Source organism: Grus americana, chromosome 9, assembly GCF_028858705.1.
Source record: "Grus americana isolate bGruAme1 chromosome 9, bGruAme1.mat, whole genome shotgun sequence".
Lineage (NCBI taxonomy): Eukaryota > Metazoa > Chordata > Aves > Gruiformes > Gruidae > Grus > Grus americana.
Genome location: NC_072860.1, coordinates 10,493,774 through 10,517,749, shown reverse-complemented (window position 1 = coordinate 10,517,749; position 23,976 = coordinate 10,493,774). Strand labels below are relative to the sequence as shown.

Sequence of the window (23,976 nt, the reverse complement as noted above, 5' to 3'; positions counted from 1 at the left end):
AAGTTTCTTGGGACTTTTTTGTTTTCCTGGCTTATAAATTGGAACTGTATGATTTATAAACCAATTCAGTCAGTTATGAAGTACTATCTGGACTTCTTTAGCACATAGGTTTTGTATTTAGTCAATGTTTAAACTGATTTCTGAATGTGGTTTAAATTTGAAAATGAAACAGGACATTGCAGGGCAAGGATGACGCTCGTTTTTAACTAGCAACTGTGGAGAGATCATATGTTTCCTTAGATAACACTCGTAAATGGAGAATTACAGCTCTTAAATAAAACGCAGCAAGCAGCTGTGGAGCTGGAATGTTATTTGACCAATATCTTCAGTATGTTGTGTTGTTTCAGGAATGCTTTATAGTAGCTGAAATTTTGATATTCATTAGGACTATACCGTTCTCATGACTTTGTAAGTACATGGGTACAAGTACTGAAAGTAAAATGTACTTGAATATTCTTTTGAACAAGTTGCAGTAGCTGTGTAATAGCTTGTTTGTGAAGAAAGTGGGGTGTTTTTTTTCAGTTTATTGAAGCTCTGAAAGTGGATTTGTTCAGTACTGATTACTGCATCAATAAAGTCACTGGTGAACGTAAGCTTTAAAAAAAAATATTTTGGTGTCCAGTGATACTGAAGAGAAATAGATACTATTTTCCAAAACAAATTTGATACTAAATTTAACCTCTGTGACAAGTTTCATTGAAAACTAATTATTTTGACAGAGTTATGAAATAAAGTACTCTTAAGAGATAAGGGGGGAAATGCTGTTCATGGGACCCTCGTGCTGTGGCTAGAAGAGAGGCTATGGGATGCTGACATAAGATAATGGAGAGTTAGAGGTGTGGGCTGGGGAATAGTTTTAGAAACTGGTATGGGAGGGAGATCGAAATGAGGGAGAGAAGTTACTTAGGGGACACAGAGAAACTGTGGTGTGATGATGTGGGTGGAGAGAATTGCAAGGTGTTCGTGATCTGAAGGGAATTAGGGTAGTGGTATGTGAAAGTTTGAGGATGAGTATAGAGAAATGCAGAGAGCCCGGATATATACAGAGAGTTTATTCTAGAGGCGTTCTTTTTGCATGGTACTGCAGTTTTCTGAAGGTGTTTTTACTTACATATTTTTCTTTTGATCTTTATTACTGGGATAGACACTCTGTTTAGAGAGCACGTGTGTTCCCTGCTTGTGATTAGATTATTTTTATTTAAAATATTATTTGGATATTCTGCTGACCTTAACAGGATAATGTGCATAGTAAGATAGGCAGAATTTGCCTTTGGTTCTTCTTTCCTGAATTCTTTGTCTTGTAGCTTCCCTGTCACAACCACAGAAGCAAACCACAGGCAGGAATCTGAATTAAGTACAAGATAAATAAGAATGAGTGAATTTCAACATTAAAACCCGTTGGTTTTATAAAATACATGTAAAGAAAGGAGAACTATATTGACATAGGTTTTTTTTAACTGCAGTATTTTGTTCTTTATGCTCTACTACTTGGACAGTTATAAATTTGATTAAAAATGAGGTTCACTAGTTTCATAATTTGTCTTATGGATTAGTAAGTATAGATTCCCTTAAAATTGTTTAATTTAAAGAATATCTTGTAAAAGAAATTTTCAAATGGCAAAATTCTTGTGGCTTGTTACAGCTGATCTTGTGTTTTTCATTTTGTGGTAAGAGCTGCAACACAAATATATTAGTGTAAACAAATAGATCTGAATTCCCAATTTGTCAGAATGCTAAAAGCTGGCTTTTGGTCACCTGTACATATTCTGATATGTTACAGTACCTATTCATAAAAGTGAATATCATTATTCTATTTTTACATCATTCTGGGTTTTTGATAAATTATGATTGTGATGATTATTATTTTGAATACATGAGACAAAGGTAGTAAAGGAGAAATGTCGGTAACTTAAAAGGATTCTCAAGTTTAACAGCTTTACTCTCCACTTACAGAAATGATAGGAAATATAACAAAAGCCGAGGTGTGAACAGATAAAGGAGATTTAAATAAGCCTGGCACTCTTAACTAACTAAAAGATGTCTTGATATATATCTCTCTGATCATGTTTGACATATCTAGGTCATGTTCTCTGAAGACTATTATTAGAGATTTAACCTTGGGTAATTGCAAAGTGTATTTTCTTCAGAGCAGTTTTTGATCAGGTAGGTAAAACAGTGAAAGTTTGTGTGTATTCAACTGCTTGTAATAATTTGGGAATCTAGGTAGAAGATCCGGTGTCAGCCACCTGAGCTGTGAGGTGAAAGGTACCGTTCCCATGATACATCACAGAAGATTTGCCAGTGTAGATTTTGTCAACTGTTGTAAAATTCCATTTTTTTGGAAGCTGGGGATGCGGAAGAAATGACCTGTTAAGTTTTCAGGTAAGATACGCTTCAGGAAGAATGGAATTACGTTGTACACTTTACAGCTAGTAGAGTTGTTGGAGTGTACTTGTACATTTTAACTGTCTGATGGTACATGTTATAAAATGCAGGAAGGTAGTAGTCTGGGAACATCTACAGCTTTAATTGACTGTGTTTCTTCTTCAGGTTGTGTAGGTTGGATATTTGTAACCCACTAGGGCACCTAAGCATTGGACAAGCTTTCTTTGAAGTATAGAATCTGTGTGAATAGAAAAAACCGTGAATTATCTATCGGCCTTGGTTCTTGTGCTTGGCTTTCAGTGTGGTGCACAAATATTTGGTAAGACGTAACTATGGGGCAAGAACTCCATAAGCTGGCTTTGCCAGTCAATAAAATACATAACTAGTCTGTGCACAGGAGCTTTACTTCAATGGCACAGTTCCCCGAAGGAGTAAAAAGCTCAAACGTGGAGGAGACTAAGCCAGTGATTGTATGGGTTCCTTCTGCCTTTACTTCACTAAACTGTAGGCTGAAAAAAACAAACCCAACCCAAAAAACCCATTCCTTCTCCTCACAAGATACTGGACGTCTGTATGTCACAAGTAACATCCATGTTTAAATGCTGTGCCCAAAGTTGTGGAGGAGACATGTGTCTTGGTCGAGAGAGTAAAAGAACTCAGGAAATGTAGATCGGAAGTAGAAGATTGAGTTCGTGGCTCCTCTTAGGGCATATCTCAGCTGGGGTCTCGCTGTTTATCAGTTTGTAAATGACAGCAGAGGAGTGGAAGGGAGGTTGGGAGCTCGAAACGCCATGGCTGAAGCTGTGACTTGCTTCAGTTGTGACTTGAGCTTCCTGTACCCTGCGCTGTGTGTGAGAGATGCAAAAAGACATCTAGAGTGACAGCTGATGTGTATCAGTGAGGGAAACTTCTAGATTAAAACACTGGATGGTAATTCATCTTTAGCATAGCTGGCCTTCATTTTGAAGAGAAGATTGCTGTGTTAGAAGAGGAATTTTTAACCCCTAGAGAACAGAGGACAAGCGACAGGGGAGACCTCTCAGCTTCAGAGCCAAAGTCGGAGCTCAGAAGCCCTCTGTGTGCGCTGCACACCGGGGGAGTGCTGGTGCCCAGGCATCACTAACGTTTAGTCATTCTGCTGAAATACCTTGAAAATTACTAGAGCAAGGAGACTGTGGTCTTCCAGTAACTTCCCAGTTTTGTTTGATGAGTCCTATGCAAGTGATCGACAAGGTGTTAGGGAGTAAGTGTCAGCAGTGATGCATGTGGTATGCAAGAACCTTCATACTGATACTAAAAAAGGGAAAAGGAAAAAAAAAGTCTTCTCTTTCCTGGAGAAGATACAGGTGTAATGGAATGTCTTGTGCTGCGCCTGTGCTTACCATGTCATAGGGCTGGTAAGGTCTGCTGCCTTCCCTGGCAGGGTACAATGTGCTGCTTCACGGAACTTGTTCTCTCATGGTGATACTCAGGGAAATAGTCTGGGCACTTCTGCTGAAGTAATGGCTGTTGTTCCATTTCTGCTTCTTGCAGGCACTGTAGGTGAGTGATGGAGACGTTGGCTGAATGGTGTCTGAAAGCTGAGATTAATATTCATTTCCTCAGAAAAGTTTGTGCTGTCGTAATTACTGATTGCTCTCCTGATCACAAATTCTGAATTACTTGTTACTTCAAAATAGCAAAATGTGGCATTTATGGAGCAGAATGTTATGGAATAATGAGGAAATAAATTAACAAGTTTAATCAGTTGAGGCTAAGACAGTGTTCTTTTTTTTTTTTTTTTTTTTCTACTTTGGAAATACATCCATGAGGATTTTCCTGTCGTAGTACAGTTGTATTTCATGGAAGTGACCAACAGCAGGTAGCCCAGCTGCACGGTCCTTGAAAGAGGTAGGACAGCTCAGCTTGCCCAGAGGATTTGAAATGACTCATAGAAGTCAGTAAGGTAATGTATTGCTTGTTTTGGTGGGAACAAAGATCTGTACAATCAGGCTGCAGGAAGGGAAAAAAGAGCAATACTCACCTTTTTGCAGTGATGGTAAATTCAAACCGAACCATTTTCATCTGATGAAAATGAAAATGACTTACTGAAATCCTGTGGAGGACAAAAATATATTTTGGCCAGGTAGGAACTGCTTTGTTAAAAGTGAAAAAAATTGCCTTTCTTTAACCTGCAACATTTACCCTATTTCTCTTTTTGACTTCTTTGCTTGCAAGGCACAGGTACAGTATACCGTCCCTTCATGCTTTGCTGTGTTACAGTATTTTTAGCGCTTGGTCCACTTTTGATTGTCTGTATTGCAGAACACAGTTTCTTTTTATTCCCCCTTTTTTTTTTTTTAAACTAGTTGCAAATAAGCTGCGGAATAACAAATATTTGTTGCCCTTTGACAAAGAAAGGGAAGTGCATGAGTACTAAATAGTTAATTGCGTGATCGCAGACATAAAATGAAATACAGGTAGGGAAACCTTAGCATTTCTAAAGCTTACGTGTACTGAAAACGATTACAGACACAGGGAACTTGCTATCTACTCCATGTCGGTCGGGAATCTCAAAAAGCAGGCTGGCTGGCACATCTGTGGTGTATTCCTACAAGATGTTTGGGCAGATTTAAACAGCTTGCTTTACTGAAAAGGGTGGTGGCACGTCAGCCGCCTTTACTCATCTGCATGCTCCCGCTGTTTCTCTGTTTTCCTCCGTTCCATACAAGTAAATGGCAACTATAGTTAGGCTGACGTATTTTTTAGTAACTGTTTATATTTCCTCATTTTGCACATAATGGCATTCAGATTTCTGAGAAACAGCAAAATAAAATGTATAAAGAGGAATTTAGTTTGTTTAGGAAGCTGTAGGTTGAAAACTGTAAATATTTTTCTCATTGAAAGTTAATATTTGTTCTAGTGTCAGTATTTTGGAAATAATCTTGTATTTTGTTGACTTTATCGTCATCTGGTGAACATGATGCAGAATGTTCTTGAATTCCTTGGATATCTTGATATGGGTGGATAGCCATGTGTGATTTACATAGATCTTACCAGTTTGAGATGAAAACAGAGGCAGATGAAATTAAATGGAATAGCAGTGATGGAAACCAAACAGCTCAAATCATCTCTCTCCCTTTTACAACTGCTGTGCGCACTCCTTCCTCCCATGGCGGCTTCTTAGGAGCAGAACTTAAAGAACTGATACCTGCTAGCATCGGTGCACATTGTAGTTTAAAGATGTAAATGGTGAAACTTTATTCTTAAGTGGATTAACATAGCTGATCAGTTTACATGCAAGACAGTCTTGAATACTTCAAGCAATTTAAGGGTTCTTAAAAATGAAACAAAACTCTCAAATACATTTAATTCTTTTCTGTATGAAACTGCTTCCCCTAGCAAGCTCTGTTAGAAGGGAAAAGCCCTTCTGAAGGTGTGCAGGCATGTAGCTAGGGCATGTTTTTTCAGGCCTTTGAACTAGGTTAGGAATGTGTCTCAAGATGGAAGAATGAATAGTTACTTGGTGCTTTTAGCCTCCGGGCTTGAAACTCGCAAGAGGAATGTTATTGTGTCTTCAAAGCCTGTTTCACGAATGTTATTGTGTCTTCAAAGCCTGTTTCACACAAGCCTTTGTTGAGCTGGAACTTGGAGAGGCTTTGTATTATCATGCACACAACAAAAACAGCCAGCCACCCAATTTGATCTAATTGGGCGGTGGTGGTGAGATGTTTCTTCAGTAGGAAGGCTCTGGAAAATGGGGTGCATATTTTTAATTAGGAAATACCCTTTAGAGCAAAGGGATTGCCTACACAGACATTTACCAGCCTGATAAAACTCTCTAATTATACTGATGCAATTCCCCGTATGCACATCCCCTCTTTTCCCCTCCTCTCTATGTAGTGCTTTCCCAGGAAGAGAGCAAATATTTACGTTTCTTCTAAATTCTGTTTTGACCCTGAGTTGGTGGTAGCACATCCCTGGAGAAGGCAAGCTGAGGTTGAGAAAGTGGGGTGGTTCAGGTTGAAGCAATTTTTGTAATGCTGTCTCAAAAATAAACCTGTATTCAGGACTAAATATGCTGTAATATATTAATATTACCTAAATTAAGTGAGACCTTTCAATCAATGTAATTATCAAGTGTTTAGAGGAAATAAAACCATTGCTCTAGTGAACGTGATTGGTGAAGTATCCAGAATCAGGGTTTGAAGTGCTAGAAACTTATTTTTGAGAACAGCAGCTGCTTAAGTAGGTATCCAGAGAGATTTATTTTCATTTTAGTATATGACTAGCCTAATGACATGATTAGTTTACTCAAAATTGAGTGAGATCAACTGAAACTGAAAAGACGGGAAAACGGATTTCCTTTCTGAAGTTTTTTAGTTTTAAAAAACCCCATGAACTCTACTAAATCTGAAATTTCGAAGTCTGTAGTAGCCAAGCCCACTCAACTTCACCTAGTAAATAAAGAGGAGGAATTCTCTTTAAATGTGAGGTTTATTTTGTTAAGCAACTTCCTTATGTGTTCAGGATATTGTTAGTTTTTAGTTAAGTGATAACTAAATACAGAGCATACTATTTCACAGTTTCATCCTGATTTTCATTCAAACACAACTTGAAAAGTTATAAATATAAAATTCAACCAGCTAGTAAAGAGTGATCTATATTGGTCATTAGTTTTATATCAAGAATCTGCATAAATATACACTAACAGTATTGTCTAACTAGGGACTATATCAAGTGCTAAATTAAAAGGTTATATTGCAGATCAGCATGATTTAGTGGTTATTGCTCTTTGAGAATGACCGTTAAGAACATAAAAAGATGTTTCCTCATTTGCTCACCTAAATTTGATTGTTTTAATCACTTTAATTTGAATTAATCCACCGTGAAGTCAAGTGTCAGTATAATCATGATAATTAAATATATTTGAACTGATATGATCATGCAGAAATACAGTGCGGGCACAGAAAAGACCTGGTTACAGGACCTAGTCTGATCCAGAGGAGGAGCAGCAGACAATACATGAAATAGTAAGAGATTGGGAGGGTGAGAGGAGAGCACAAAACCACAAGTATAGAGAAACGGTGGTTAAATGTATTGAAGGGTGTGACAGGCAGGCTGTTTACATTGGCTGGCCAGTTAGTGGGTCTTCTGAAAGTGAAGTCTGACAAGGTTAGAGAAGGCAAAGTTGTGTAGGAAGGGGTACAAGGGCTGAGTGAGCAGAAGGAGAAATTGGAATCATGCTGGGAAGCTCAGATTTCAGTTGATGTAATTGGGCTTTCATGGCTTGAATGATTCATAATCTCTTACCTTGATAGGCTGTTATAAAATTTTAAACAAAGGTATGAATGAAGTTACTTATGCTGATAACTTTGTGGGATTGCGGTAGTGGAAAGCACTGATGTGCCAAGAATTGTTAGAGGAAAAAAATTGTGTAAGATGGTGGTAACACTTGTGTAAACATATTTTGGAGGAGGGTTTGAATGATGATCCTTCTGCATGAGTGCACTATGCAGTATTTTTCTTCTTGATGGGGAAGAGGAGGGAACTTCCATTGATGTAAATTGCTGTACCTTCTTGAAGTTGATGGCACTAGGGCAACATGCCTCATTTTAGAATGTGTCCCTTTAACTTTTTTTTCTTTTACTGTAAGCTGTTACTACACTGTTCTGTTTGAATTAATAGCAAGGCCTCATTAATTTTAATTAGCTATAGTAATGAGTTAGTTCTAAAGTACTACAAAATGATCTGTAATTCAATGTCTAATTTATCTCCTACCTTGGGTATTTCATCTTTTCCAAAAATTCTTCTCCTGAAGATTGGCGAGACGTTTGATCTGTCTTGATTCAAGCTTGTTTACTTCTATGTTTGTTAGAGTAGCTCATCAGCTTTTATTCCTTTATCAAATAACTCCTGTGATGTTAATTGTGCGTTATAGATTTGGGTCACATTTCAGCATTTGCATTTAGGTTGAAGGAACAAGTAAAAGCAAAATACTATTAGCAGGACTGCTATATGCTTAGAATAAACAGGACTACAGAACACTTGATGATAGCCTTTGCGTTATAGGACTCCTGTTGCTTCTAGAGCTTTGCAACCTGTTTGTGTGTTTAACTGATACAGTCTTACAGTAGCTTCTTACTGATCTTCACTGTAACTTTTTGAAGGTTTTTGGTTTGTTTTTGTGAAGTCAAGGGTGATACAAATCACTGTCTGGAATCTCTTTTCACATCTCTGGCTTTATCTGTATATCCTGTAGTCTGTAACAACCTCTACCATTGTGATTTTCTCTGTTCTGAGTCTGTAGGCTCAGTTCATGCAGGTGCGTGTGACAGATTTAAGGCCAGAAGGAGCTCTGATAAGTATGGGTAATTGTTCCACTTTAGAAGCAGAATGCAAGGCACAGCTTTGCCATCAATTTAAAGTAGTTGGCAACTGCCCTGTTGTGTGTCTCCTTGACCATGTATTCCTCTGGAGAGTTGGTTTTGGCATCACTTGTGGTTGCTAGCAGGTGATGGTGCACGGGAGCACTTGGAACTGTGTTCAGGAGGGAATGCCAGACCACTTCTCTAGGCAGCAGCTTGCTCCTAGTTTGGTTAAAACCAGCTGTGAAACCTCATCTGCAATATTCTTTCAGGCATTTTCCCCCAATTTTCCCCAACTTCTTTTTTCCCCCAATCTGGACTTGGGTTATTTAAAACTTCAAGTAGAACACATTGCATGATTAGTTTCCTTGAAACCACCATTGTCTTGGCCTTTGCTACTGCTGCTTCTGGTCTGGGTTCTCCTTTTACCAGCTGCAAAAAGTGTGTTTGAATTTGCCTACTTACACAGTTGCTGTGAAACTGTGCCTTTAGTGAGGTACGATCCTCACCAACTGTGGGTTGGCCAGAACCAGCTGCACCACCAGTCCCTCTGCCCCAGAAGCCTTTGGAGGTGTGCTGGGCTGGAATCACAAAGGTTTTATCAAAATGGGTTTGCTTCTTCACTCGTCCTGGAGGTACCCCTTTTAAGTGCGAATGCAGTATAGGTGTATTTATGCTGTTGAAAAAAACATGTTGAAAAATATGGCTTATTTTGGTTCAGGTGAAAAATAGGAAGCTGCATCTGAGAAAAGGCATCTTTTACTGGCAAACCTGCACCTGCTGCTTTAGTATTCCTACTCATTTACCTGTGTTAGTCGTCATCTCAAAAAACCTTTACCACCAAAACCAAAATCCACAGTGACAAATTAGCCTTTCTGGTTTAGATAAGGTCATACGTATGTGGAAAACATTTTCAGGTGGAAATGAAATATATATATATATATATAATAGCTTCAGACAGCTGTCTTTCAGACCTTCTGATACAGTTACTCAAGGTGTCAGATGAGAAACAGGCAGGGTTCCCACCTTTCTGCCCTCAATTCTTGTTCAAATTTAGTGTTTATAGGAGGATTCAATAAGTAACTGACTCCGATAGAAGGAAACATCAGTCTTCCTGAAACATTTCCTACTGATCTTGCAGCAGCTCAGATGAGTCTGTGAAAGAAAACTTTTGTTCTTTTATTAAAACAATCTTTTGCATGTTATCCCTTGTGCTGCGATACAAAACTGAATGCATGTTGTCCAGCAGATGTGTGATTGTAAAACCAAAACTGGCTTTTAACTATTTGTTGAACTTCTAACATTGTGATCTACGTTAGGAAGTAACCTCTTAAAGATAGCTCTGCCTTTCTGCTGCTCCCTGCAGTTTCTAGATGTATTTGAGTACAGTTGGGGGATGAAAATGCTGCAAGAGCGACAGTTGTCTGTAGCTTGGCTTTTTTTTTCTCTTTGCCTCAATTTTCTGTAGTCTTCTGTTTTAAGCCTTATCTATTAAGAAGTATTACTGCATTCTATTTGTTTTTTCAAACTACTGTGTCATTTATTTGGCAATAGAGGGGGAAGGTTAAAGTTCCTCCTTACCTCCTCCCCCTCTCTCCAGTGAAATTTTTGATTGTTCTGTTTAATGAGTCATTTTCTCTACAGCTGAAGTTAATTTTGTGGCTCATCCAAACAATGAGTATTTTCTGAGCAAGGAAGTGAGGGAACTTTAGGTCTTTCCCCTTTTTTTTAATATAAAGGTGTGTCTTGGGTGTTTCCAAAAAACATGGAAGAGAACAAAGACACAGGTTTCTTAGATCTTTGGAAAAAGAACCTTAAATTTTGTGTTGCATGAACTTGACTTACTGGGTTCAAGTTATATTCCTTCTCTTCATAGACTCATGGAAATCCACTGATCCAGATGGATGAGTAGTTTTCTTTCACCTTAAGTAGCTCTGGCAGTGCAAATATTTGGCATCTTTTAGTGGATGTGTTTGTCAATGACAGGATTGCCCCAAGTTCATTCTGCTTCAGCAACTGAAGGTCACACAACAGTTGCCATCTGGCAGTTTATTATTAGCAATGGTATGGAAACCAGAAATAAGAAAAACTGGACCAAAACATTGAACATACTGTTTCAGATGTTCAGTGCAAGCTCAGCTCACCTACACTGTGTGGTGGCACCTCCTTTCCAAGGGCCATCTAGCTCAGCCATTTGGCTTTTGAAGCAGCTTCACCTTCTGGTCGAGACACATCTCCCTGGGGTTTCTTCCTCACGTCTGCAGTTGCCTTTGGATCTGTTTGCAGTTTGAATTGCAGTGCCTTAGAAAAATAGGCTTAGTTTTGATTTCTCTGTACCACAGTCAAATTTTTTAGGCCAGGTAGTCCTTTGTACCATTATCCTGAAGGCAGCAGGAAGAAAGGGCTTTGCTAATGTGTTTGCACGCTGTTGGGAGATACATTCTCATTTAACATCCATTGACTTCACTGGGGTGGAGTTTCCTCAGTTATATAGACAGAGTAGAGGGAAGTAGGTAGGGTTTGCAGTGCTGTAGTGCTGCTGTATGTTCAGAAATGCTCTTTTCCAAGGGTCCTTTATCAGTGTTTAAAAGCTGACAGTGAATACTATTGAACTCTTATTTTCTCTAGTTCTTTCTTTCCTGTGGAAATGTATGTGTGCATTAGAGTGAGAGTTGTGTGCTTTGTGCTGTTCAAGCCAATCCCCAAGAGCATTGTTTTCCAGAGAAAAAGGGTAATCAAAGATTTGAAATGAAAATCACTTGTGAAATATTTCTGACGTGTATGTCATAGATTGGTAAAATCTGGTTTATGCTTCTGTTGAACATAGGGTGTTCTGATTTGGCTGAATAATACCAAGTTATTGTGCGTCAGTGTCCTCACACACAAGGCTTTGATTAAGCAAGAAAAAAATGCTATGACATTAAAGGCTGGCCTACGTACAAACTTGCACAGAGAAACAAAAAGTGTGAATTAAGGAAGTTAGCATTTTAATACAAGTGTTTTAATACCATGCAAAATAGCGACTGGTCTGGGCAAAGGAAAACGATGGCATAAAGTGAAAGATTCATTTAGACCTCTGGGGAAGACATAGAGACATTTCATAGCAAATCAAGAAGGTGGTGGTTTTTTGTGGGTTTTTTACAACTGGGTATAATTTTAACCAGAGTAAGTTCAGTGACTTTGTTTACTTATGTGGACCGCAGGTATGAACGGCTATTCAAGGTTCAGTCATCAGCTCAAGTTCCATCTGACTAAACCAGATTTCCCCCCTTCCCTGTAAGCCCTTTATGGTTTTGATCACAGTGTATGACATTATATTCCCATGTTGAATCAGACAGCTGAGCTGGGCATGCTGTCTGATTTGGACCTTCTCTTTCCCAGGAAGAAGAAAGGTTTACTGGAGCAGGTGTGGTTACAGACGTGTCTCTGAACAGCCAAGGCAGAGTATGTGCCCTGTCAGTTCAGAGCATGGGTGGGACTTGTACACAAGTACCTGCGCAAGACTTTGGGCACGCTTGTACACCATCCTTTCACTGCTACTTTTTAGACTGTCATTTTGGAGAAGCATTCTGACTCCTGCCCCCATGTTGCCGCCTCCTTCGTGCGAGTACAACATTCCTGTAGCTGAGCAGGCAGCTACATCAGGGACCTAATCTAGGCTAAAAGTAACCTGGCTTGGGGAGGGGAGAAATCAGTTTCTAATTCATGTCCAACTCATCATGCTGCTATGCAGTCCCTTGTGCCTGGGCAAAGGAGGGGATGCTGTGTCTGATGGGGATATGTAAAGTAGGTGGGAACACTTAAGGCAAAACAGCAGGACAGACTTGTACTGGCTTCAAGTAGACATGAAATCATGATCATCTTGTTGCAACATTTTCATTAATTTTTCAGAGTAGTTATTTCATTGGGGCAGGACGATAACTGTGCCTTGAGGCATTGTACTGATGGTGTGAAGCTGAAGGGGCTTTTCCTCCGCTAGGATCACAGAAACTTTCTAATGGCTGGAAGTGAGCCTTATGCACAAAGGTTCTTTTGTTTTCTTTTTGTGTAAACCCATTTGATGTTAAGCAGCCAAATCTTATCCTTTATGGTTAGTCTAGTGCATTTCTTCAGAAGCTCCAGGGCTTCCTGTTTAACTTTCAGCTCCTGCTCCAGAAGGGTGTGCATCTCCTTACATGGTCCTATCTTGTACCTGCTAGGTCAGGGATACTGACGTGGCACTGAGCACCTCTGGTTAGAAACCTGAATTTCTGCTTAGGAGTGTTAATTAGTGATTTTTCTGTCTTTCAGCTATGGAGAGTTATGTAGTTATTTTTAAGATGATTTTCAGTTATTAATAGAAATGGGAGTGATTGTGCTGAATTATGTAGTGAGATGGGGGATTTGTTGTTGGTTTGGTTTGTTTTCTCTTGAATAACTGTCCTGAAAGGATATCTTATCTCTCTCTCTGCTTGTGGAAGCGTACAATCTCTTGCTCCTTGGGAAATGTGTCACACTAAACTCTTTGTAGCAGTTAGCTAGTACAACAAATACAATGTTTGAGGCTTATTCTGTAAGCCTGTCATTATCAACAACAGATGAACTGGTAGTTTACCTTGCCCAACATACGACTTTGACTTGCAGGGAATAGATCAGTAATTTATGTTGCTGTTAAGCTCTAGAAGGGGATGCACTTTTTTTATGCCACAAGGCAGATTCTAGGTTTTGTTTCTCAGATCTGCAAGCAAGTATTTTGATTTGGACTTTTTACCACCTTGCTAGTTATTTGAGAGTTAGGAACAGATGTGTGCTTAATTGGTTTTGTAACAATGATTAAAACTCAAGGCATTGTTCAAAGAAGGAGAAAAAAGACTTTTTCCCCTCATGTTTCAGGACTAGAAAGATAGAGGAGGGGAAAAATAATAAACTTCAAAGAAAAACCTTCTGGATCTTTTCAGGAAATGCCAAATAAAGAGCAGGTCCCTAAGAAAAAACTTAGTTAGTGAATTTTTTACTTAAAAGGGAGAAACCTAGAATTTCATGTATGGGATACCTGATGGGTGACCTCTGCAATGGACTCTGGGCTGAGTTTGGAGGCAATAACCACATCACCTAAGGCCTCTGGCCATGAAGGAATTAATAGAAGCCGTGCCACTGTAACCCATTGCTAATCTCCTTGTGGTGTCCTGACTATCCAAATGCTAATATGGTACATCATAATAATGAGGATGTATTTCTAAAGCTTTAGATGATGGTCACTTTAAAGAGAAGAGGGGGAGTGAAAACACCCAAGCCCAATTCCAAGCACTCTCTCTTTTAATGTTGTGTCCTGCACTAGTCTGCTAAGCATAATTAAAGATAAGAAGCCTCATTGTTCAGATGGAAGTTCTTTGATGTGGATGCAGAAAGGATGTTGAATAGTTACGCAATTGCAGCCATATGTTCATTAATTAATGAGAAATAACCCGTCTGTGGCCTTTGGTAAGTTGTGCATGCGGCTCACAACATGTTGAGAAATATTATGCTGTAATTTCCCTGTGCTCTGATGTATCTACTTGTCTCTTTTTTTCTTTCCCTATAGGTCTGCTGGGGCAGGGACTGTCATTTTACTTTGTTTGTTCAGCGGCCAGTAAAGTGAGGCCTTCAACTGTGACTGAGGCTCCTGTATGCTGTTGCAGTGCAAACAATACGAATAATCATTATCACTGGTTATCACTTCAGTTCCTGTACAGCGCCGGCTGAGCGTTGTCCAAATACATAACATTCTGCCACTGCTGAGATTCAAAGTCTTCATAAACCCCAAATCAATAAGCCTCACCTTGTTCGCAAACCTCGAGTTGTCAAGCTTTCTCCCCGTCCTCCATCCTGGTAGCTGTTTCTGCTGAAACTTGTCCAGAAGTGCTGGCACTAGGATTTTTTTCAAGCCTGCATCATAAAGGTTGTAACCAGGAATATGATGTGTATACTAGGTTCCTTTCCTCTGTGTTTAACTTCGAATCGCATGTGTGATTGCTTTCATTGCCCTGTAATCTGTCTTGCTGTCTCTACTTGCTATTCTTGGTGTTAAAGAATAACAGCGATCTTCCTAAAAGGCACATCTTTCATTATTTAATAAGAATTGGATCCTTTTTACTGCCAAGTGATATTTTGTTAAAAAGCAAATGACAGATGATCTGTCTTTTTCCCTCCCCACAATCGTTATGCGGCTTGTAGTGTGTTCCGTATACCTTGTGTGAGCTACATGTGCAGCTGCTTCTCAGTGCAGCAGAGCTGAGACAGACGTGGTCACTCCCTGTAAAACAACCTGGAACTGTAGCATTTTGAAGAGGGGGAAAGAGCTGCTAACTCTTCAATTTTATGACCCCAGTCATCTAAATTTAAATCTTCAGTGATTTCAGGGATGATGAAACCAGAGAGCTTGGGAGGTTCCTCTTTTGGGGGCACCTGAGAGAGCGCACCAGCCAGACAACTGGTACAGACAAGCAAGAGGCATCAAAATGCACAGTGCGATCGCTCGAGCCATGCAGGAGGGAGAGCTATATTTAACAGATACAAGTGCTAATAATGAGACTTCAAAGAGAGCACACCCTTTCCTTCCACAGCTGTGCTCTGCCACACAGAAGAGACAGGGTAGTTTTCCAAAAGAAGTTTGCTTTGTGTCTTTGCCTTGGGGAAGAAGTTCAGAGAGCTCCGAAATTAGCTTAGAATTTCAGAAAGGCGAAAGGGAGAGAGAAGATACAAGGGTAATTACGAATTTTGATGCCAAACCCATAATTCTGACACAGAAGATTTTTTTTTTTATTCCATCTTGTACTTCAGGGCATAAAAAGGTTTTGGGGTTTTTTCTTCCCCTCTGTGTTTCCTTTTACTCTGAATTTTTACTAGCTTTTTTTACCCACTATCAGTCAAAGATCTCCTCTGTTTCTTGCTGAAAGCTGTTTGCTTAGCTTTATTGAAGCACAAATAGACAGTTGGGCTATCTTTTTGGACAAAACACTCACAGTCCTTCTATAACTGAAGTCCTTTCCATAAGGTAGGGTATAGCTTTGATTCTGTTTATTTTTGAGTGGTTTTTCTCCTCACATATGAAGCCATAAACTGTAAAGGGAACTTGATATACTTGTACTGTATTTGCAATTTAGATTGTAGAGAGTGTTTTGGAGTGCACATGTTTGGCTGCCAGTGAAACCACTGGCTGTGAGTCAGAAGGCATCGAACGTTGTTTTCAAAAGTGTCCTTAAGGATGAGGTCACGTAAATGATGGAAAAATATTTCAAAGTGTTCTGAGAAGCGGGGTATTTTGTATCTTGTGAGTAGGTGACCTGGGGGGCTGGAGGGGACGCGTCAGCTCTCCTTCCCTATAGCAGTCTGATAAACCATTTTAGAGGAGCTACCAGGGCATGTAAGTGTTGCACTTGTGTGGGGCAATTTAAGGCTGGGAATTAGTGGAGACTTAGTTTTCTATGCAGCTTTCCTTTTTCTTTCACTTCAGCTGCGGTCCCACTTCTTGCCCTTTCTAAGTTAATTTAAAAATATTTCTAGGTCAACCTTTTAACTTTTTTTTTTGTGTGTGGTTTAGAAATCATCAAATATTTACTTTTAGATCTATTTTGTTGTTGTAGGGTTAGACACTTTTAAATGCCTCAAGTCAAGAACTATGGTGTCATAGGAAAGCTGTTAAATGAGGTTTGTTTGCTGCCCGGCTTTGCTTTCCCTTCACAGATATGTTGAATGAAGGACTGAGGTGGCTCGCTGAGAGGCAGAACAAAAAATCCTCTTTTTGGTGCTACCTGCTCCGCTGGTTTGGATCCTAAGCTGGAAATGTGTCACTTAGAAGTGTTAAATGTGACGAAAACACCTTGTTGCCTGTGAGCGCTGGGGCCGTGCTGTTCCAGTCCCTCACCCAAAGCTGCGGTACGTGAGCGCAGTAAATGGGGCAAAGTTCAGTCCCTCGCCCAGAGCTCGCTGGTGCTCGCTGCGTCTGCGCCCTCCCGCCAAATGCGATCCAGCTGCCGCCTCGGCAGAGCTGGATCCTGATTTCTGCTCCTGAGCCTGTTTAAGGTGTATGCTATTAATATTCTAAGTTGTTATTATTTTAAAAACATTATTACATACTAAAGCTGGCTGCCAGGACAACTGACAGCTTTGTTTTTGCTGCTGCTGGAGAGGCCAGAAAGAGTTTCAAGCAAGTAGGAGGAATCAGCTGTTGGCGGAAAACCTGTTCCATGGATAAACGGGGGATTGCATTCTCCTGAGTCAGCACAGACTTGAGGGAGCAGAGTGCTCATAAGCACTAAATTAACTTTTCTTTTGAAAAGTGCATGTGCAATATTTTTTTTAATTATCACAGTCAATATATATACTGTTTCTTTTGCAACTTGGCAATTTGTTTAACATTGTAATTCTTTTTTCTTCAGACATTTTAATTAGGACTAGAATTCCTATCCCATGCTACAAAATGCCTTCCTTTAGACCAGCAAATCTTGTATTTGTTTTGTGCAAATCACATGGCTTATATTTCACTCGATCAAGTGACAGGGTTATCTGTAGTAGGAAACTTAAGTGCTCCACCTCTGTGAGCATAGTTCATGCAGGATCTGTGCCACTTGCATGTGTAGTCCAAGCTATGCCTGTAACGCTAAGGGTTTGTATAGTTTTAGTTGCGGAAGCATCTTTTCAGCAACATATATTGGCACATCTCTACTATGCAGTCTCCCTAAATGTTTTATAGGTTTCCTGAGGCTTGGTAACTAGGATGTACCAATCTACCGGTAAAACCCAGTATCATTTACCTAAGAGATACTCTTAGAGGATTGACAGAATGGTGTAGTTGATCTTGCTGAAAATTCTTGGATGAAACTGTTTTAAGTTTACTCCTCTGCACTGTGTCCATTACCTTGTAGTCAAGCATAACCAATTCATAAAAGATGTAGGATAACAGATAATCATCTTAGGTGCGCTAACCTGTCATCATCATGTGCCTTATCTCCCTTAATAACTTCATGCCTTAATAGATGAAAGTCTCAGTCCAGGGAACCTCAAATTAATAATTGGCTCAAAAGGAATAGAAGAGCTATAGGTGAAAACATGTAAACACTGCTAGTCAACTGGGGGTAAATACATCTCCCATTCTGACGTTCTGTCTGTGATTTGAGACTAGACCACTGAAAAGTGACTCTGGAGATGGGCAGGATGGGCGTTCCTGGGGCAGCCTTTCAGAGACTTTAAAATGCCTGAATGTTTCTTTGCCGCTGTGGATAGAGGTATAAAGCAAGAAGAATCACTGTTATAAGTGCAACTTTAAGGCAGTATCTTAATTTAGTTTGTCAGCTCCTCAGTGTTCTCTTATTAAGTACTGTAGGTTTTAAAGGGAGTTTTATGTTTTTTAATGGCAAATGCAGATTAGAGAAACCAAAAGATTTAATCTAATGAATAGAGCAGAGAATTGGAAAGAGGAGAGAGGTGAGCTGTAATGTTTGACACATAGCCTTTGCCTGTCTTAAACAGATTATAAATGATGTTATTTATTGCCTCTGACTTATGTGGGCAGATTGCTTTTTAGGGGAGGACTAGATACACATGCCAAAGTAAATGTGATAGTAGTAGTCTTTTCTGCTTTACTAACTTAAACAAACTTGGGATGTGCAGGCTGAAGAACCAAAAACTTGATTTAGCATGTGCTAGTATTGCAAATGTGTGTATACTGGCAACTTACTCGCTAACAAGTTGTTGTTGTATATACAGGTTTCAAAATGTTTAGAAAATAGATTCTCTATACCAAAGTTGTAAGGAAAATAAAACTTGAAGAACTGAAATTGAAGCTATGTTAAGGTTTCAAAGTAAGAGACTTGTCTCTTAAGACTTAAACTGTTCATAAGGAAAAGGCAGCAGACATAATGTGAAGTTAGTGGAGTTTTAGTGCTTTCTTCAGTTTATGAAATTGTATCTAAGGTTTTCTGATGTCTTGTGTGATCGAAGTGCACAGAAGATCTAGAGTTGGACAAGGCAGGAAAGAATTTGTAGGATGAAAGGAACAGTGTTTGAGAATGGCTTCATTTTAACGAACTCATTATTTGCACCTTTTGTAAAAAAAAAAAAGGAAACAGACTTATTCTGAGTGCAAAGCTTATTTAAATTGCGTGAAAAGTGGGAGATAGAATTTTATATAGGTAAGAATGTTTGGGTTTTTCCCCAAGAGAACTATATCCTTCAATAATATTAAAAATGCTTTTTAATTAAATGTTGAGCCAAACACCATTCCCTATGTAGAATTGGAAAATAAAAGCACATTAAGTAAAGAAACAGTGATGCAGCTGAATTGCTCTTTCCCGATACTCACCAGAAGAATTTGGAGCTGCTGATTTTGTGGTCAAGATTGTGCACTGCATAGCACCATGCAGCTTAATGCTTCAAGCTGTTCTCCCTTAAGGTAGGCACTACAACACCTTTAAAATTTACTTTGTAAAATTCTTTATCACACAAATCCTTCTTTTTTTTTTTTTTTTCCTTCCCCAAACTTACTGACGCTTTAATTTGCTCCTGTTCTGAACTCTCCTGCTCCTTCCATAGGCTGGTTTGCCTTTTTCATCTGCTTGGGAGACTGAAAGGCAGCTCAATCCTTCAAAAAAACCCTCTGGCCACTGTTGCTGGTGGAGGAAGAGGAGAGAAGCCAAAATGTAACTCCCACTTCAGCTTTCAGGCAGGAAAGCATCGGAAAGGGATTTTTCTTGTTCTGTGGAAGTAGGTTACTAATAGCAAAGTCACGTAATACTTTTCTTTCCATTTAATAGTGGAAGTGGGTTTTGGTTTTGTTTCTTTCTCCTGGAGTGTTTTTTAACATCCAGCTATTTGGTGACAGATGCGTGGAGAATATGCCAGTAGTTTATTCAGCAGAGCAGCAGGTGCCTTGCTGAGAAGAGCTGAGAAGAGTGACATCACTGTGCATAGCTGTCTGCGTGCTCACAACTTCCTACTCTGCGCTGGACAGTCTTGATACTGACGGGAGAGCTTGCTGCCATCATTGCTACTCAGGTTCAAAAGCTTCTGCGTATTTAGTTTGACTTTGCCATACCCGTTACTGGCCATGTTTTGTTACTTCTGGCTGACTTGCAGGAAAACAAACCAAAAACCATCTATTAAAGAGATGGTGCACAAAAGGTTTTTTTCATTTGAGAACCAAAAGCTGGTTTTCTTCTTTTGTAGATTTTCTCCTTTTATTATTAATTATGTCCTGCTTTACATTCAGACTGGGGAAAATAGAGTTAAGATGATGGAAACTACTCTAGAGGACAAATGGCACACTAGTCTTCAGCACCCTCCACAAAAGTGCAATGCTTTCAATAACATTCAGTTGCAGAAGATAACACCCTAGGTACTCCAGAAGCACTTGTTCTGGGCTGCTACAAGGTTTCTTAGCATTCAAAACTTAGAAAAGAAAGTCAGTACCTATCCATCACCTGATCCCCAGTGGAAGATTCTTAGAGAACTGGGGTTTCTGAAAACAGATCTGCTGAGCAAAACATTCAGAAAATCCCAGTGAGGGAAAATCCATGAGGGGGAGGATAGAGAAAGTAGATTTCAAACCTAAATCTGTTGGAATCAGAAATTCAGTTGGAATCTGGAAGTTAGTGGGATTCTTTTGGTTGGGGGGGGTTAGGGCATTTTTTCGGTCAGTAGGGTATATGCTAATTGTTACAAGCAATGTCTAAGCATCTTTGAAGGTGAAAAGTACAAAATGAATGTGGTATTTCCATTTGTTAGGATGCAGTCTCTGTGAACAAACCTGAAACAGACTCCCAGGTCTACTAGGTATGGTGAAAAAATGGCTTTCTCTTGTAAAATCACTGACTAGTCAGCAGAATCTGATGAAACTAATTTTTAAAATTGGGTATTTTTTTGTCTGAAATTATTTGAATGCTCAAGAGAACAGCCATAAAATTGTCTTTGATTGCTTTGACCGAGAAAAGTGGGAATCCACTTTTGATAGTTAATTGAAATTAACTTTTGTGTCTGAATAAAGGTGTTGTGGGGTTTTTTTTCTTTTCTTTCACAGAGAAAACTGCAATCATATCCAGAAGTAGAAATTACCAGGGTTTTTTTTTTTAACTTTGTCTGCTACCACCTGAAGTTTCTGTGATATGTTTTAGGGGACAGCCCTTGCAATGCTGCACATGATAGGTGATGATGATTCCTGTGGTGATGTAACAGTTCTCAGGATGCAGCTGAGCCAAAATACTTATTTTGTTAAGAAGATCTTACATTAATCAAAGAAGGTCTTAAAGCTTGCTTTTTTTTTTTACAGTTGCTGGTTAATTTTCTTGTGTGATAATTTGAGTAAGTTTTTGTTCAGTTTCTGTTGGTATTGTGGCAGTTCAGCTTTGCCCAAATACTGAATTCTTTAGCAGAATAATCCTGCTTCAATCTTCCATGTGAATTTTAATTAGAATAATTTTTTTTCTCCAGTGTTACTTGGATTTTTACATTAACTTTTTAAAAGGTAGTTTTGAAGATCTCTTTGACAGTAATTTTTTCATTGTAAGGTAAAAATGAGAACTGATAGCTGACAGATACAAAATGACATTAAGAACCCTGCTGCCTGGTTGTCATGCTAGAATATCACCAGAGTTGGTTTTACAAGAGATCTCATTTCCTCCATAATAGTGGTGAAGTAGCTGCATCCACGACCAGTCCACAATTCTATGAACAATCCATTGCAGGTTTTGTAGTTCTCCATCATCAGTCATAGACGTGTGATATGTGAGTGGGGTTTTTCTGTTTTCGTTAAATTTTGCACCTGATTGCACCTGATTTCTGTCCTGCTTAATAAGCCTCTGGTAATCTTCCCACAATGATAAGACTAGTTCTAGTGGTCTTGATTGATCGCAGTTGCCTTCCCTGTGGCTTCTAGACATCACTCAGACTAACAGCTTGATTTGTTAAGTTGCACCAGCCTCAGAATAATTCCAGTTCTGATGAAAAATGGGATTACTGTTACTTTTGGGTAGTTGGATGCTGTGTCAGTGCTGAGGAATTCCAGAAGGCCATCACGTAACTGAGTGGGCAAAAATGTGGTAGATGAATGTCAGCATAGGTAAACATAGGTTTTAAACATAAGTTTTTTCCAGTAAGGAAAAAATTATACTAAACCATGCTTGTGTGATGCTGAACTCAGAACTGAGGGTTGTAACTTGGAAAAGAGGCCTTGTGGTTGTCATTGACAGTTCTCCAGAATCATTGTCTGCAATGTGGAGCTGCAGCAGCCAAAAAAAAAAGCCAGAAAACCATGGGCAGTGCCTTTTGGCATCATCAGAAAAAGGTGCTGAGGACAAGAAAAAGGTGTCATTTTGCCAATGATTAAAACGCTTGGATGCCCACCGCATTTTAAGCGCTGGGCACAGTTTTGGTGTCCGCGTCTTAAGAAGGTCCAGTTAGTACCCTTAAGTTAGGGAAGGTACAGAGCAGGGCAGCCCTCAATCCAGGGGGATGGTATGACTGTCTCGTGTGGAGTTGTGGCATTTAAAAGGCTTGATTTAGAAGATGAGGCTGAGAGGGGCAATATGATCAAGGTTTACAAAATCGTGAAGGTGGTGGGTAAGGTGAATGCAGAACTCTTGTTGACAGAAACCTTGCAGTACCTGAATTACGGGACACTTGATGAAACTGGTTGGGAATCAGTTTAAGACAGATTAAAGAAAGTATTTGTTTACACAGCAGGTAGTGAATTTATGCATCTTGCAGCCAGAGGATGTTTTGAAAACAGGCCGTATAGGCAGGTTCAAAACAGTGTTAGGAGAGTTCATGGTCAGCAGGTAGAGCGTGAGGGGGAGTGGACCACAGAACATGGTTTATGGGTTCTCTCTAAATAGCACCTTTTCTGCCCTGTTGGAGACGCATTCTGGACTAGATGAACCATCTATCTGACCCAGCCAGGCATTTCTTATAGTCCTGAGCTCTCAGGCTTAATGGGATCTTTTTGTCTTTCACTCAAAATTACATTCATGGCAGGGTTAGATGGGAGGCATGAAGCTTTTTTTTTTTTTTTTTAATGTTCAGTAAGCTGCACCTCCAGGGGAGACTTTTGATCTACTTGCTTAAATTCATCGGTACTGCAAGCTGAGATGCCTGTTGCTTCATAGTAAGCTGGAAAATATTTCCTTCTTTCTAGCCAGGAAAAAAATACTGGGAAGTTCATCTGGGAATGTGATTCATCTGGGTCACACTCATCATTTTCCTTTCAGATTACAAGGAGAAGTTCGGGATAGTGCTCAGCTGCTAGTGATAAGATTTTATTTAGACTTCGCTGCCTTCAGTTTGTGGTGGTAAGCAGGTACACTGCTGTTTATGCAACAAGACTCCAACACGCTTTTTATCACTTCATTGGTGTGACATATTCCTAGGTATTTGGTTATGTCCCAGTGTGCTTCAGAAATGCGAGTTCTTCATCCCCTGCCTCATTTCCAAGTTACCAACACTGTATATTGATGCAAGTAAGTGGGTGGACCTTGCTCATGAGCAAGAAGAAAACCCACAGCTAGAAGGCATTGATTCATAATCTGAAGAATGCCAGTAGCTCTTTTGTTAGTCTAGGATAGTATATTACACTATTTTCAAGTAAATGTGGTTTTCTTTTTAAAATCCTCACAAAGTTAACTTGGGTATAGCAGTGGCTTGTAGGGTGGTAACCACTGGTAACTGGAGGACAGTGAGCCTAGTGCTGTTAGTGGTTTTCTTTGTTATATTTTTAGAATGAATTTGGGTGGAAATCATCTAAAAGACACATTAATAAAGAGAACTTGGAGTTTTCGCATAATTTTAAGACTGGAGAGACTGCAGGGCTGAAAAATAGCAATTTGAACAAATGCTAAAAATGGCATAATAAGAAAAATAGAAAAAATGGTGAGAGCATTCCTTTAAAAGTGGTGGGGTTTTGGTTTTATTTTTAACTTCAGTTTCTTAACAACAGAGAAATAAATGTCCCATTTTTAATATAATGTTCTACAACGTATTTTATCCTGCAGGAAAACTTCATTAATGCAAAGAGCTACGTTATATCTAAATCTGGACATGGTCAAGCTTCATCTTAGTCTAGTGTCAAACTGCTCTAGAATCCATCTTGAAGAAGGCTACGCTAGCAATGCTTATTATTCATGTGGATATATCCATCTGAATTTTTTTGCTGGGGCATAGTTGTCTTGGAAGAACACTGAGTATGAGCCCTGCAAGAGCTTGTCCTCCTTTTGCTCTCCCTGTCCCCTCTTTCTCTTTC

General features: G+C 39.4%; 1 protein-coding gene across 3 annotated transcripts in view; it reads left to right on the top strand.

The window, feature by feature from the left end:
• The window catches only part of IRS1 (insulin receptor substrate 1), a 58,083-nt gene that overhangs the window by 9,767 nt on the left and 24,340 nt on the right, over positions 1–23,976 (top strand). The window contains exons 2-3 of one of the 3 annotated variants that reach the window (XR_008578328.1): positions 14,293–14,649; positions 16,434–16,449. The exons of 1 other annotated variant lie outside the window; for it this stretch is intronic. The gene's annotated coding sequence lies outside the window, so the exon portion shown is untranslated. Of the gene's footprint in view, positions 1–14,292; positions 14,650–16,433; positions 16,450–23,976 lie in introns of those variants that run through there. One more of the 3 variants, XR_008578327.1, reaches the window with a different exon arrangement.